At 39.8% G+C, this 14050-nt stretch overlaps 1 pseudogene; it reads right to left on the bottom strand.

Moving 5' to 3' along the window:
* Positions 1-233: 233 nt before the first annotated feature.
* Positions 234-13995, bottom strand: LOC120441824 (annotated as a pseudogene).
* Positions 13996-14050: the final 55 nt, after the last annotated feature.

Here is a 14050-nt window from a genome sequence, read left to right on the forward strand (position 1 = left end):
CCATTTTGTAGTACTTCAAGCCAAATGTCTTTTATTGTCACTATACACATGTACAATGAGATACAGAGCATTTCCTACTCAGTGCAGACATGATTATACCGTAGTGTCAGTTGCTCAACATGCACAGTCATAGAAATGTGTGGCGGGGCGTGGTCGGTGGTGCCGCTGCAGGGTAGGCAATGCACCTGCACCCGGGTCTACTGTGGGTTTGTTACAAAATATGTTTCTCCTTTTATAGGACCCTTAAATGTAGACTGTGATACACTGCTTTTTGAGCAACTTTCTCACGTTCATATTTTTTGTCATTGCACACATTGCATGTGTGTGCTGTAATGGAGGCCAAGGATCTGCAAAGAAGACAGAGAGGAAACAATTTACTCCATACTCAAGTGTCAAAAGAAAATTGTATATAATGTGATCAGGTACACGAAATGTATTCTTTTACTTATCACTAAGCAAATGTCCACGTGACTTTTCACCTAATAACTTGTGTGATGAACTTATTCAGCTACTAACCGCTTCCTGTTTTCAGAGAACATTTAGATGTAGAGAAGAGAAACCTCAGCTCTTTTACGAGAACATACAGATGTAGAAAAGGGAAAAACCCGCTGCTCTGAGTGACATTGTTATCTTTGTATCACACACACACACACAGATACACACACACACACACACACACACACACACACACACAGACAATCTTGTATAAATAAAGGACGCAGACAGTCATGAGGCGCAGGTCGTGCGTCCATGACTGCCCTCGCGAGTGAAAAGACAACTGCAGTGTTTGTGTTTTCTAACTCAGGCATCTTGGCTGAAGAAAGACCAGGGTGATTTTTAGAAATCCCCTGTCATCAAGCTACGTGTGGGGTGGGTTATAGTGGACGGTGCAGTGACCTTGTACCTGTGGTATGAGGTGCAATAGAGCGTCTCCTGAGACGGTTCCCACTGCCAGACTGAGAAACAGCTGGAGGATTAGTGAGTAGGTTTCTTGGCAGGAGTTGAAGAAAATCAGACAGATACCAAACATTGAGCCCACCGTGGTGAAAAAGATAGCAGCTGTGCTGTAGCCATACTCTGCAGGAAGGAGACAGCTTTGCATAAAACACCAAATCAAAAATGTAGAAAACAACAAGTGTCTTAATCAAATTTGAAATTTGATTATGTCTGGCCTCAGAGGCCTCTCCAAGCCACTTTTCAACCCGCCTTAACCTCGGCTCATCCGTACACTGCTATTTATGCTATTTCTAACTTAGTCAATGTCCTGTTCATTGCTGGTACGACTTGCTACTATTAGTGTGTTTTAATTAGCTGAAACTATAGCATATTGTATTTATTATGACATTGGTTTGTGAAGAGAAACAATCAGGTAAACCGTCTTACTCTCAAGAGCTGTGGGCAGAGATCCTCTGGTTTGTTGCTCTCCAGGCTCACAGGCATTGCCTAGCAACTGCTGAATGATGGCTGGGCAAGTTTGTCTAAAGTGTTCCTTGGAAATCGGCAAAAGAGGATCCAGAGCAAAAATATCCACCAGCTGATTGGCTGAAAAACATACCTGATTGGAATAAAAAGAAAAGGCAAATTTGGAGGTGAGTAGAAAGTATTTGAAATCAAGTCTCACTGTGCCTGAGTGAAGTTTTTCATTCAGTGTTTTATGATTTTCAGTACTTTTTGTTTGTCATAACCCAATCAAATATTTATCTCACCATACCTGTGCCCAGTCACTGTTTATTCCTTCAATTTCGGGGTTGCAGCTGTCTTGCAAATGTCTAGCCACCTTCTTTGAACCTACTCTGATGCCTCGTCTCTTCCTGTTGCGAGAGTGCATCCCTCCTTCCCGTCCTACTCCCAGCTGATGAAGCAGCTCCTCCAGGCCTAAACAGATACAAGCAACACAATATATCAGGGGTCAGTGCTTTAAACCAGCATTTGTTTATTCATGGTTTAGTAAAATAAAAATAAAAAGATGGGGACAAACTGTTTTGAAATCCAGTACATCAGTCATTTCTTGGTGTGACTGAACCTCAAATTAACCTGCATTTTTTTACTGTCATGAAATAATTTTAACAATTTTCATATGTGTAAGTATAGTTTTATAGTAGTGCCTTTGATGCAGTATTTGAGCATCTAGTCTCAAGATAATCAGTTCCCTCTTTTCATCAACATTTGTCTGGGAAGGAGACAAGCCAAGGACAAGCCCCTCAACCCCAGCCCTGGACCTGCTGAAGATTGCCAGGGATTGGCAGATGCAAGTGGACTTGGATAAGAGGCTAATTTTTCCTACAGAGATCGCAACAACAACTCTGCGACCAGACCTCGTCCTTTGGTCCAACTCCCCAAAACGTGCGTATGTCATTGAGCTGACGGTACCATAGGAGGAAGCAACTGAGGAAGCGTTTGAGCGTAAGAAGCTGCGGTATGCCAACTTGGCAGCTGAGGCAGAGGACAGAGGCTGGAAGATCAAGGTGCACCCGGTGGAAGTGGGGTGCAGGGGCTTTGTTGCCAGTACAACAGCTAAACTGCTTAGAGAGATTGGGATCAGAGAACAGGCACAACGGCAGGGTATAAGAGAACTAGCTAACACTGCTGAGAGGACCAGTCACTGGCTATGGTTACAAAGGGCTGACATCACTTGGACAGCTAAGGCAGTCAGCTAACCGCGATAGAAAAGAAATATTCCGCTCTTCTCCCCTCTGCTCTTCTTCCCTTTCCTGGGAGGCAGTGGGGAGGTAGAGCGTACAGCCCGATCCGGCGGGGAGGTGTGGGAAGCCAGATCGGGCGCCCCCCTTCCAGCTCTCCTCTCTGCTCTCTTGTCCCCTTTTGTCTTACTTCTCTCTATCACCTTTGCTATCCCTTTGAAGAAGTTAGGCTCCATAAATGCTAAAGAGGTAAGTATTATTTCTCAGTTCCAGTGAATAGTAAATAAACTTTAGGAAACTAAACAGAAGAAAGAAGAAGAGAAATAACAATTTAACATAAACCAGTGACACACTCCAGGGCCTGATCAACCCTGGCAGGGCCTCCTTGGATGAGGGTGTCTAGTGATAATGGCCGAAACACCAGATGAATCCAAGGTCCACTACTGATGATGTGTCCCAAATTTTAAAATGATAAGCTAGATCAGATCTCTAATCACTAAACCTAACCAAGGAAGGAAAATGGCAGATTAGCCTGGGTAAAAGATCGAAAGTTGAGGCACACAACGATGTGTGCTGCTGGCAAAGTTTCTGGGCTGCCTTTCCTCATAACAGCCATCCCTCAAGAGTCTCTCCATCTAAAGCAATGCATTATCAGGGACTGTAACATCTAGTCCTTTTTACTGAATTGGATCATGTCTGTTAAGAGGACTTACAAAAAACAAAGAACAGCTAAAGCCTCTATTATTGTTCAGTAATCTTGTAATGATCATTAACTGTATAAGAATGATGGACATAGCTTCCTGCATTCTCTCTAATAGCCAGCAGGGGGCAACTCATCTGGTTGAACGGTAGTATGATGCTTTATCAACATAGTGAACAGTTTCCTGATGACTTATTTAAAATAGTATGATATATGTGATGGTCTCCTTTAGAGTCAAAAAGAAGCAGGATGCGTTTTAGGACAGGCATCCTCTGTGACTGACTCGTCACTCCCTTAAGGGTGTACAATATTTCCCAGTGTCTCAGTCAGATCCAACCTCGTATCATGATTTATGGCTTTAAAGCTGTAATGGCTTCACAGTGGAACTTCATATACTAATGGGTAAGGTCATGGTGGCTATGACCAGAGGCGGAGCCAGACATCTTATACACAGATGTTATATACATCTTAAACTAGTTTTTTTTAATAAAGCAGCAAGGCAGAACAAAATCAGGGCTGTATCAAGACACGGAGACTAAACCCCAATTCAACCAGACCCAGAACTGATCTGGAATTAAAACAGGACTACAACAGTTTGTAGGATTAAAGAAATTATTTTACGGCTACTGTTCATAACCATCATCTTTATCGTTGCATTAATTATCATTTCATCAAAGCATTTATTGAAGCTGTTGGCATTATGTTATAATTTGTATTACAGGTGTTATCATAATCACATATTAACATTTTTATTACAGGTGCAGTTATAACCACTTTAAATCGTTGAGTTAAATCTGTAATCCTAAAAGCTTATATGTTGATTATATTGTTACAGTAAAAGTAGTAGCGGAGCAAAGGCCTGAGTGTATTCAGCAACATGTTGCACTAGAGTTTACTTGACAACAGGTGACAGAAGGAGGACCAGTCCATGGGGTCCTCAAAGGCCTGAGATCATCACCATATTTGGAAGAGGATGCTAGAAAGGGGAACTTCTGTGTCTGCATTTATCTCTTAAAATTGATCATTGTCTGTAAAAGAGGCAAATAATGTTCTTAAGATGCAAATTATGTGCTTGTAAACGTAAGAGGGGGCGTTATAATACCCTGATGTTATAAAAGCAATCTGAAGTGTATTTTTGGGCGGAGATCTACAGCTGATGTTTTGCAGTTTACATCTCCCCACGCTGCGTGTGTTTGACCAAGCTCTTCTGCACCATCATTGTTTTACTCTCGTCCTCAATATCGGAACCTTAACAAGTTCAAAATCAGGACTACTTTAGGACTTAACCAAGACAGAACCAGAATCAAAACCAGATGATAGTAGCACTGAAAATCATCATAGACTTGCACTACACTGACAACACCTCTTTATTGTGGTAACATAAGACTGTATCTGCGAGGCTTGAGTTTTGCAAACCTATCAATGACATTTTCAGGTTAAATATTATTCAAGTATTCCTTTTCAATAGATAATATGATGAGTTACTAGTTTGTACCATATTATTTTTTAATTCTACCAAAGTACACAATTTAGATTCAGAAAAGTTTATATAACTATTTAGCCTTGTAGTGCAAACAAGCCTGCATAACTTAATAAATATAGAATTTGAAAAATAACAAACCTAAAAAGTTACACTAGGTACTAGATACATGTTCTGATGAGTTTTGGCAAACAACCATTTGACTAACACGTCTGTCTCACCTGGTTCTCCCTCCCTCTCCGTTCCTCTCCCTCCCTCTTTGTGCTGACAATCAAACCAAACACCAACATCATCAGATATACAGTTGAAACCAGATATTTACATACTCTGCAGATAAAAACACAAACACTTTTTAAATTGTAAAACAGCAAATCAGACTAAATGTTTATTTTTTTTATTGATAAATATGAAAAACATATTTGTTAAATTTAAGAGTAAAGAGAGAGATTGTCTGTATTTCTTAATTGCAAATGGCACCAAATTGTATTTAAAATTGAGCCACACTTATGGAGCTCCACAATTCTTTTCCTGGTGTTTTGGTTGATATCGCTTGATTTTTCCCATGTCAAAGAAACAGACTCTGTGTTTTGGGGGTGCCTTATATGCATCCACAGGTGTGCCATCAATTTACTCAGATGGATTCTACTAACCTATCAGAAGCTTCTTAAGCTCAGAATGGAATCGTCTGGAGTTTTATTATTAATTAAAGTCACTATAAATTTAGTGTATATATACTACTAAATCTGATGAGTGATAAAAAGTGATAAAAAATAGACAGCTCTCTCAGCTCTCTCTTTATTCTAATATTTAACTAATTCAAAAGATATTTCAGTATTTATTTATCTAAAACAAACAAGTTTACTCTAAATTCATGTTTAACAGTAAAAAAAAAATGTTTTTATGTTTTTTCCCTAAAGTGTATGTAAATATCTGGTTTCAACTGTGAATATACTGCTGTGTATTGAAATTCCTCTTGTTTTGCATAGAAATATCTTGAACATACAAAGCATAATATATAAAATAATATTTACCTGAGTTTTTTCTTTGAAAGAACATACATAAGTGAAACCGATTTCGTGCTTTATTTATCCGTGGAGGGTAACAACTGAAAATATGAAACAGCATTGTTGTTCGGCTTTTCATTTCGCCATTTGTCGAGTCACTCTAAGAGCGAATAACGTAATATGGGTCAAGTGAACAGTTTGATATCAATCTTTTGTGATACACCGTCATATTTACATTCTTTGTACAGTAGGAATGATTTGCTTTGGTACCTGATCAAACTTAAGCTCTCCTCTGTCTGCCTGTCTGCACTTCTCCTACAGTAAACTCACAGGCAGCAGCTTCTCTCCCCTCACTCACATGCATAAGTGCTGTGCTCAGTCGCCTAGTGCCTGAGCTCGGATCATACCAAAATTAGGGGGAATTTACGCACAGTCGTAAATTCCCACGGTGTGCGCTATGTGCTTTGAATTCTGTGTGTAGTTTTTTGTTTTATACAGTTGTCAGTCAGGCAGCCCAGCTAGCCGCCACCCCCCCCCCCCAACTCCGTCAATGGCTATGACCACATTTTCTATAGAGTCTGTAATATAAACAATGGATCCACTGACTGTTGGTAGTAGAAAGTGTTTGACTAAGAGTGCCAAAATTTCTGAGAATAATCACTAGGCTTTTTGTCTTGGTTTCGACTGAACTATTTTCACTCACCGCTTTCACAGTGTTACATTTGGCAGCTAAAGGCAGTGTTTTTTTTTTCACATAGTGGGTAAACCAGCTGGTGAACAAAACCATATTTAAAATCTAAGGTGTCCTTTTCTCAGGCTGAAAATGGAGCTGAAAAGAGAGCATGTGTGGTAGAAAGCTAATGTTGCTTTGCATTTGATGTTTATAGGTAATGGTGTGTGGCTGTAGTCTGGAAGGAAAATATACAAAAATACTCTTTTGAACTCACCCATAATCTGCACGTTACTTGTGCAGTTAAGAGAATGAAAGATATAATTGATAAAGAAGGCAGGAGGTGGCAGGTTTCTCTTTCTGAAACAGTGGCCTTGGAGAATATGGCTAATGATGGCTGCGGCCACTCTGGGAACAGCAGATGTACCAGCACCTGGATTTCCCTTAACATCAGCATCTTCCAAGAGATGAGCTGCATCAATGCACTGTGGTATGGAAAAACTGAATTATTTATATGCAGGCGTACACGTAGTAAAAAGGATATATCCATCTATCCAACTTCTTCCGCTTATCCGGGGCCGGGTCGCGGGGGCAGCAGCCTAAGCATAGAAGCCAGACCTCCCCTCTCCCCTAATTGAAAGCCCTCCGCCACTTGGCTGTGCCTAGAAATCCTGTCCATAAAAGTTATGAACAGAATTGGTAACAAAGGGCAGCCCGGCGGAGCCCATCACCCACCGGGAATGAGTCAGACTTATTGCTGGCTATGTGAACCAAGGGGGTGGTATTTTCAATCCATAGCCATAACTAACTAACTAACTATATATATCTTGTTTAACCTGAGTAGCAAAAGACCGCAGGGGGGTTGAAAACGATATGCCAAGATTTAGCTGTGCTCGCAGGCTCTATCGAGCCTTGACCTCCCGGTCAGCTATCGCGCCTGAAAATATCTTAAAAGTTTATTTTGTGACGTCTATTTTTTTTAATGCTTTGTGGCAGCTTTTGAACATCTGTGGCATCTATTAATGTCAAATCTAGACTTTCTTTAACAACATAAGCAAACTGCTTTTATATTTAACCGACTTTTCTGTTTAATTACATTTTAAATAATAATAATAATAATAATGATAATAATAATAATAATAATAATAATAACAATAGTATTTATTTTGTTAAAAAAATGTGTTTAAAAACAAGTTTTGTTGTGAAAGCTATAATCCAGATTTGTGGCCTGTTAAATGGTTAACGTCTAGGTTGGCTTTATAATTGAGAATAAAGTAATATAGCTTGTCCTTCTAAAGAATTAAGTTAAATTCCACAGTTGAATCATAAGAAACATTATGTTACATATAAACCCTGCCATATGTTAGATCTGGTCATTTTGCTTATTAGAAACTTTATATATTGGAAGTTAACTTTTAACAAGCATGTAATGGTTATATTTAAATTAGGCGGTATTTTTTTAAACACATATCTCTTCAGGCCTAAACAAACAGTGCCAATACCACACATTCAGACACAGTAGTAGATGATGTTTTTAATACTATATGTGTTAGTCTAATTTGGTTGTATGGGGTCTACATTGACCTTCTGTGTTGTAAGTTATAATGATTGCACAGCCATTAAGGATCAAATCAGCTTCTAAAAAATTTTCTGTTTTTTCTCCCTCTGCTTGCTGCTTACTGTCTTTGAGGCTCGGGACCAGCACTCATGCTGTTGGACAGAAAGACATCAACTCAGTGGTAAGTATTTTGGTTTTCCAATATATTAGCAACTGTCAGTAACATTTATATTAATCAGGCTGAACTTTAATCATACTTTAGATCAGCCTGTTTTACTTATTGTTTTATTTGTGCTTTGGTTTGGGGAAGTTGTTTTTTACTGATCTTTTCCTGTCTTCTGTTATCAGACTTGAGATATGACTGCACTATGCTGTTGCTGGTGACTCCAGTTAATTCTACAAGACATGCTGTGTAAGTAAACAAACAACAACAGTTTAGTCTGCATTTCTTGAAAGATCACATCCCCCAAACTTAGTTTAGAGGGTCTACACTGTATATAGTGAAGTCTGCAAGTTTTCTAACAGCAAAATTTGTTTTGTGCCCAAATCAATTTGCAGATCATTAGAATGAAAGTTATTGGCCACGTTTGCATAGCCCTTTTTAAAATGATGCTTTCATGACAGTATTGTATGTTGGGTGGTGGTCAGGGCTATCCAGACTGACAAGTGGGACATTGAATGTCACCTCTCCGGTGGGGAGGGAGCCTGAGATCGTCTAAATTGGAGTCTGTTTTATACCAAATGCAGAAAAAAATGTTTTAAGAAAGCAATTAAGTTCGTGTTCCAAAAAATATGATTGTTTGCTTGCAGGACACCAGGAGAGATGAGTCCTCCGTCACAGATGGTGTGGTCAGTGAAGATGGTCGCCTGCAGGTTCAAGCTCATTGCATCTCCAACCCACATCTACTGCCACTGTACTTAAGGGAAGTTAAAGACTTTCTTCTGCACTTACATTTGGATCACCTCGATCCATGATAGTCATTCAGGCAGTAATACCTGGACTGGAAACGAGCCATCCTTAAAATATTACAACATTCCAGCTCATGTGTTGGAATGAAAAACAAGTGTGTTGTTTAAATTAGAGACTGCACTTGTGACAGAACAATAAATATATTTTATTTTGATTATATAAGTAATGTAAGTACAAAACAAACTGTGGTAGGCCTAAACTTATTTTCAGAATAATTACATCTGAGACTTTGTTTCATTGTAAGATTATAACAGTGATGGCAATATAATTGTTTGTTGTTCAGCAGAACAGTGTCCAGTATGTTGGCTGTTATACTTTGTTGCATTTGAAAATAAAAGTTGGACTGATTTTAACATCATTACAAAAATTGTTGTTAATTATTTTTAATCATATTCAGGTTACCACAAATTGTTTTTTCATTTAGTTGAACTTGAAATGTTTGTCAGTAGGTAAACAATTAGTATTGTATAGTCAGAAATATCAAGTTATTCTTAATTAGTGATGCGCGAATCATGAACGAATCGTTCAATACTCGAGAATCACTTTACTGACTCGTGAATCATGATTCACAAGCGCAACTGACTCATCCCTGTTGCTGTTAGCAAACTAATTTCATTAGTAGAAATATATCTAGCTTATAATTCAAATTGTGAAGAAAAACACAACATCCAGTATCTTAACAAAAACATTTCTGCTCTGAACTGGAAGAAAAAACCCTGAGTAGAAGCTCACATCAAGAAAATAGCTCCTTGGTTCACAGTAGCATCGCTCTGCTAACATGCTAACAGCACATTTGAGCTACTCACCCCCTCCCTTTCTGCGTTGAATTGTAGGGGAAGGAAATCACTCATGACTCACTAACCCCCTCCCTCCTGTGGGGAATCGTAGCGTAAACAAATCACTCAGGACTCACTAACCCCCTCCCTCCTGTGCTGAATCGTAGTGTAAGCAAATCACTCAGGACTCACTAACCCCTCCCTCCTGTGCTGAATCGTAGTGTAAGCAAATCACTCAGGACTCACTAACCCCTCCCTCCTGTGCTGAATCGTAGTGTAAGCAAATCACTCAGGACTCACTAACCCCCCTCCCTCCTGTGCTGAATCGTAGTGTAAGCAAATCACTCAGGACTCACTAACCCCTCCCTCCTGTGCTGAATCGTAGTGTAAGCAAATCACTCAGGACTCACTAACCCCCTCCCTCCTGTGCTGAATCGTAGGGTAAACAAATCACTCAGGACTCACTAACCCCTCCCTCCTGTGCTGAATCGTAGTGTAAGCAAATCACTCAGGACTCACTAACCCCCCTCCCTCCTGTGCTGAATCGTAGTGTAAGCAAATCACTCAGGACTCACTAACCCCCTCCCTCCTGTGCTGAATCGTAGGGTAAACAAATCACTCAGGACTCACTAACCCCTCCCTCCTGTGCTGAATCGTAGGGTAAACAAATCACTCAGGACTCACTAACCCCCTCCCTCCTGTGCTGAATCGTAGTGTAAGCAAATCACTCAGGACTCACTAACCCCTCCCTCCTGTGCTGAATCGTAGCATAAACAAATCACTCAGGACTCACTAACCCCTCCCTCCTGTGCTGAATCATAGAGCGAGCGAATCACTCATGACTCGCTAACCCCTCCCTCCTGTGCTGAATCGTAGTGTAAACAAATCACTCAGGACTCACTAACCCCCCTCCTGTGCTGAATCATAGAGCGAGCGAATCACTCAGGACTCACTAACCCCCTCCCTCCTGTGCTGAATCATAGAGCGAGCGAATCACTCAGGACTCACTAACCCCCTCCCTCCTGTGCTGAATCATAGAGCGAGCGAATCACTCAGGACTCACTAACCCCCTCCCTCCTGTGCTGAATCATAGAGCGAGCGATTCACTTATGACTCGCTCACCCCCTCCCTCCTGTGCTGAATCATAGAGCGAACGAATCACTCACTCACTCACTCACTCACTCACTCCCTCCCTCCTGGCTCGCAGCTACTTCTTCTTCTTCTTGGTTGGAAACCAATGTTAAGGCGCACTACCGCCCCCTGGCTCACAGCTCAGTGGACATTTAGATGAGAAAATATATATTTGACACATGTAAGGAAAATACTAATAAAATAAAAATAAACAAAAGAAATGTTCCCTTTAGAAATTCTTTTGGTCTTTTTTGCTATATAAAATATTTGTCTTCTTTAAGAATCACTCATCTTAGCAGTAGGATTTACATTAAAAGAGAAACAAATTAAGTTTGAGTGAAAATGTACATTTTTTGCACTCTCTGGTCAACTGACTCGGTGACTCAAATGACTCAAAAAACCCGATTCACTTTGGTGAGTGACTCATTAAAACTCGATTCAGTAAAAAGAATCAAATTTACCATCACTATTCTTAATACTGCATACTTGCAATGAATAAGTTGTCCTAACAGTCATCTTAAGTAAGCTTTACTTAGTTTTTTTGAGGCAACGAGTTTGCATATTTTTTTTGAGTTCTGGAAACTAAATAGGTTTTTACTCTGTATTCAAAGTGAATAAGTTGCCTTAACTTAGTCATCTTAAGTAAACTCTACTCAATTCTTTTGAGTTCTGGGAACTAATGAGGCTGTACAGCGTACTCAAAATGGGTAAGTTGCCCTAGCTTAATCATCTTAAGTAAAACTTTACTCAATTTTTTTGAGGCAATGAGTTTGCATAGTTTTTTTGAGTTTTGTGAACTAATTAGATTTTACAGTGTGGCTCAGTGACCTCACCCCTGGAAAAAAGGATATATCTGTCAGAAAATGCTCCCTTACTTGGGAACTTGAAGGTCTATGTTGGCTGGATCGCTCATAGTGTTGGTTGATGAACTGCAGGATACTTTTTTTCATTGGATGAAAGAAAGCTGCTGTCTTGAGCTGGATGTAAGTTAGTGAGGGCCAGAAGATAGAACTGAAAGTTCCCAGATGAGGAGGACAAGGAAGAAGGAGGGGGGGCAGCATTTGACACACACAGGTCTTGCAAATTAATTATATAGTACAGCACAACAGTTGAGATCTGCTGGTAGTCCTCCTCAGTGAGAACATCCTTCCTATCATCCTTCAGCATTGAGAGGGCTATGTCTGGTGTCAAGCACTGTAAAAAAAACAACAAACAAAGAAAAGAAAAAGGTTTCTAACACTTTTTATTTAAAGAAATTTGCAAAAAAAATCTGGGTCATGCTGACTTTTGAAGGATGTGGTGTTGATAACAGCACTACTTTTTCTCTGCACACAGTGTTCTGTTCTTTGCTTCTTGAGCGCTTCTTCTCCTCCTGTGTTCCAGGTCTGCCTCATAAGGCGCAGCTGAGCGTAAATTGGATAACATCTTGGAGAAGCTCACGGCGGTCGTGAGTACTCAGACTATGCCCTTTGAGTGCAAAACTGATAACATTTCGGAGAAGCTCACGGCTCTCCAACAGGAGACTGAGATACCAGTGATGGACATTTAGATCAACTGTAAAATTGACATGCAGTTGTTTGCACTAAAGGAAAACCACCATCATTTCATGCGGCTACCATATCGGCGCCAGCTGTGGTCTGAAGGCTGGAGATGGACAACAAAAATATCTCCCTGGTAACAGACTGTGTTTCAACTGTTCCTTCCCATGGGTTAGCAAACTGCTTGCTAAAAACAAAAGTTGTATCCAAGATGGCCGACTTCTAAATGGCCACCATGGTCACCACCCATCTTGAGGAGTTTGCCCCCTCACATATACTAATGTGCCACAAACAGGACTTTAATATCACCAACCATTCCCATGTTATTACGGTGTATCCATATAAATGGCCCGCCCTGTAGAATGCTTGGGTGGCAGATTAGGTTTTTTGCGACCGATCAGAGAAAATTTTATGCTTTGATAAATGATCAAAAAAAAAGGTTGCCATGCATCAAAGAACTTACTAAATTTGTCCTCTAATGTATACCTAATCCTTTCCGTGTGCAATAAAGCAGTCAGAGCTGCTAACCACATTTTGAATTGAGGCACAGTGTCAGACTTCCGGAGGATCAAAATAATTTTCTTAGCGACTACCATTCAGAACAAAACAGTAGTTTCTACAGCAGGGCCGAGGCGTAGAAGGGAAGAGGAAGATCCAAACAATGCAGTTATTGGGTCCAACTAATGTGCAATTGCACATATCAGAGACACATTTAAAGATACCCGGCCAGTAATGGTACAATATGGGACATGTCCAAAATAAATGAGTAAGCGAGGCTTCTCCAAGTTAACAACGATCACATATAGGACTAATAGAAGTAAAAAGTAAAATCCCTGTTTTTGTCAGGGTAAAGAAGTTTAAGTATATATTTAATCCCAATCTTAGTATTAGAAAAAGAAGTGCAGTTAGTGCAATTAGTCTGTCTCAGATTTTCTACATGTTATAGTTAATGAAAGAAATCTGTCAGCATGACTCTTAAATTAAAACTGTAAGGGGGAAAAAAGCATGTGTTTAACTCACTGACTGTGTTGTAATCATAAAACAAAGTTTTTTGTCAATTCACAGAAAATGTCTATGACTTTTCAGTAATTTAATAGTTTATCTATTACTTACTTACTTTGGTATATGAATGACAATGGGAGAGATCCCCATCAGTATAAAAAGCTGTGAAAGTTGTAAAATTGCAATTAAAGCTCCAAAATGTATACCCTCCTTCAGTTTCCCATGAAATCCAGCCGTATTGAAGTCTTTGCCAGGTATGGCCATGCAGTTGGACCCAGCAACAGGTGATTCATATTGAGGCACAACTGATGAAAGGCTTTTTGTTCCAATGGTTTTATAAATAAAATGTTTTTTGTGTCCTCCTTTACTTACCACCTCCCTGCCATCAGGAGATTCTTTCCTTTCTACACATGGTTACATAAACATCACAGTGGAAACTATACATATTAACCTTCAGTGGTATTTGATTCCCATGTTGATGTTTACCATGACTTAGTGGAAACCAGCCCAGTCTTCATGTATATCATGGCTGAATATAATTACTATGTTTCTATTCATTCATTTAAATGCAAAAAAATGGAA

Source organism: Oreochromis aureus, linkage group 9 (genome assembly GCF_013358895.1).
Source record: "Oreochromis aureus strain Israel breed Guangdong linkage group 9, ZZ_aureus, whole genome shotgun sequence".
Classification (NCBI taxonomy): domain Eukaryota; kingdom Metazoa; phylum Chordata; class Actinopteri; order Cichliformes; family Cichlidae; genus Oreochromis; species Oreochromis aureus.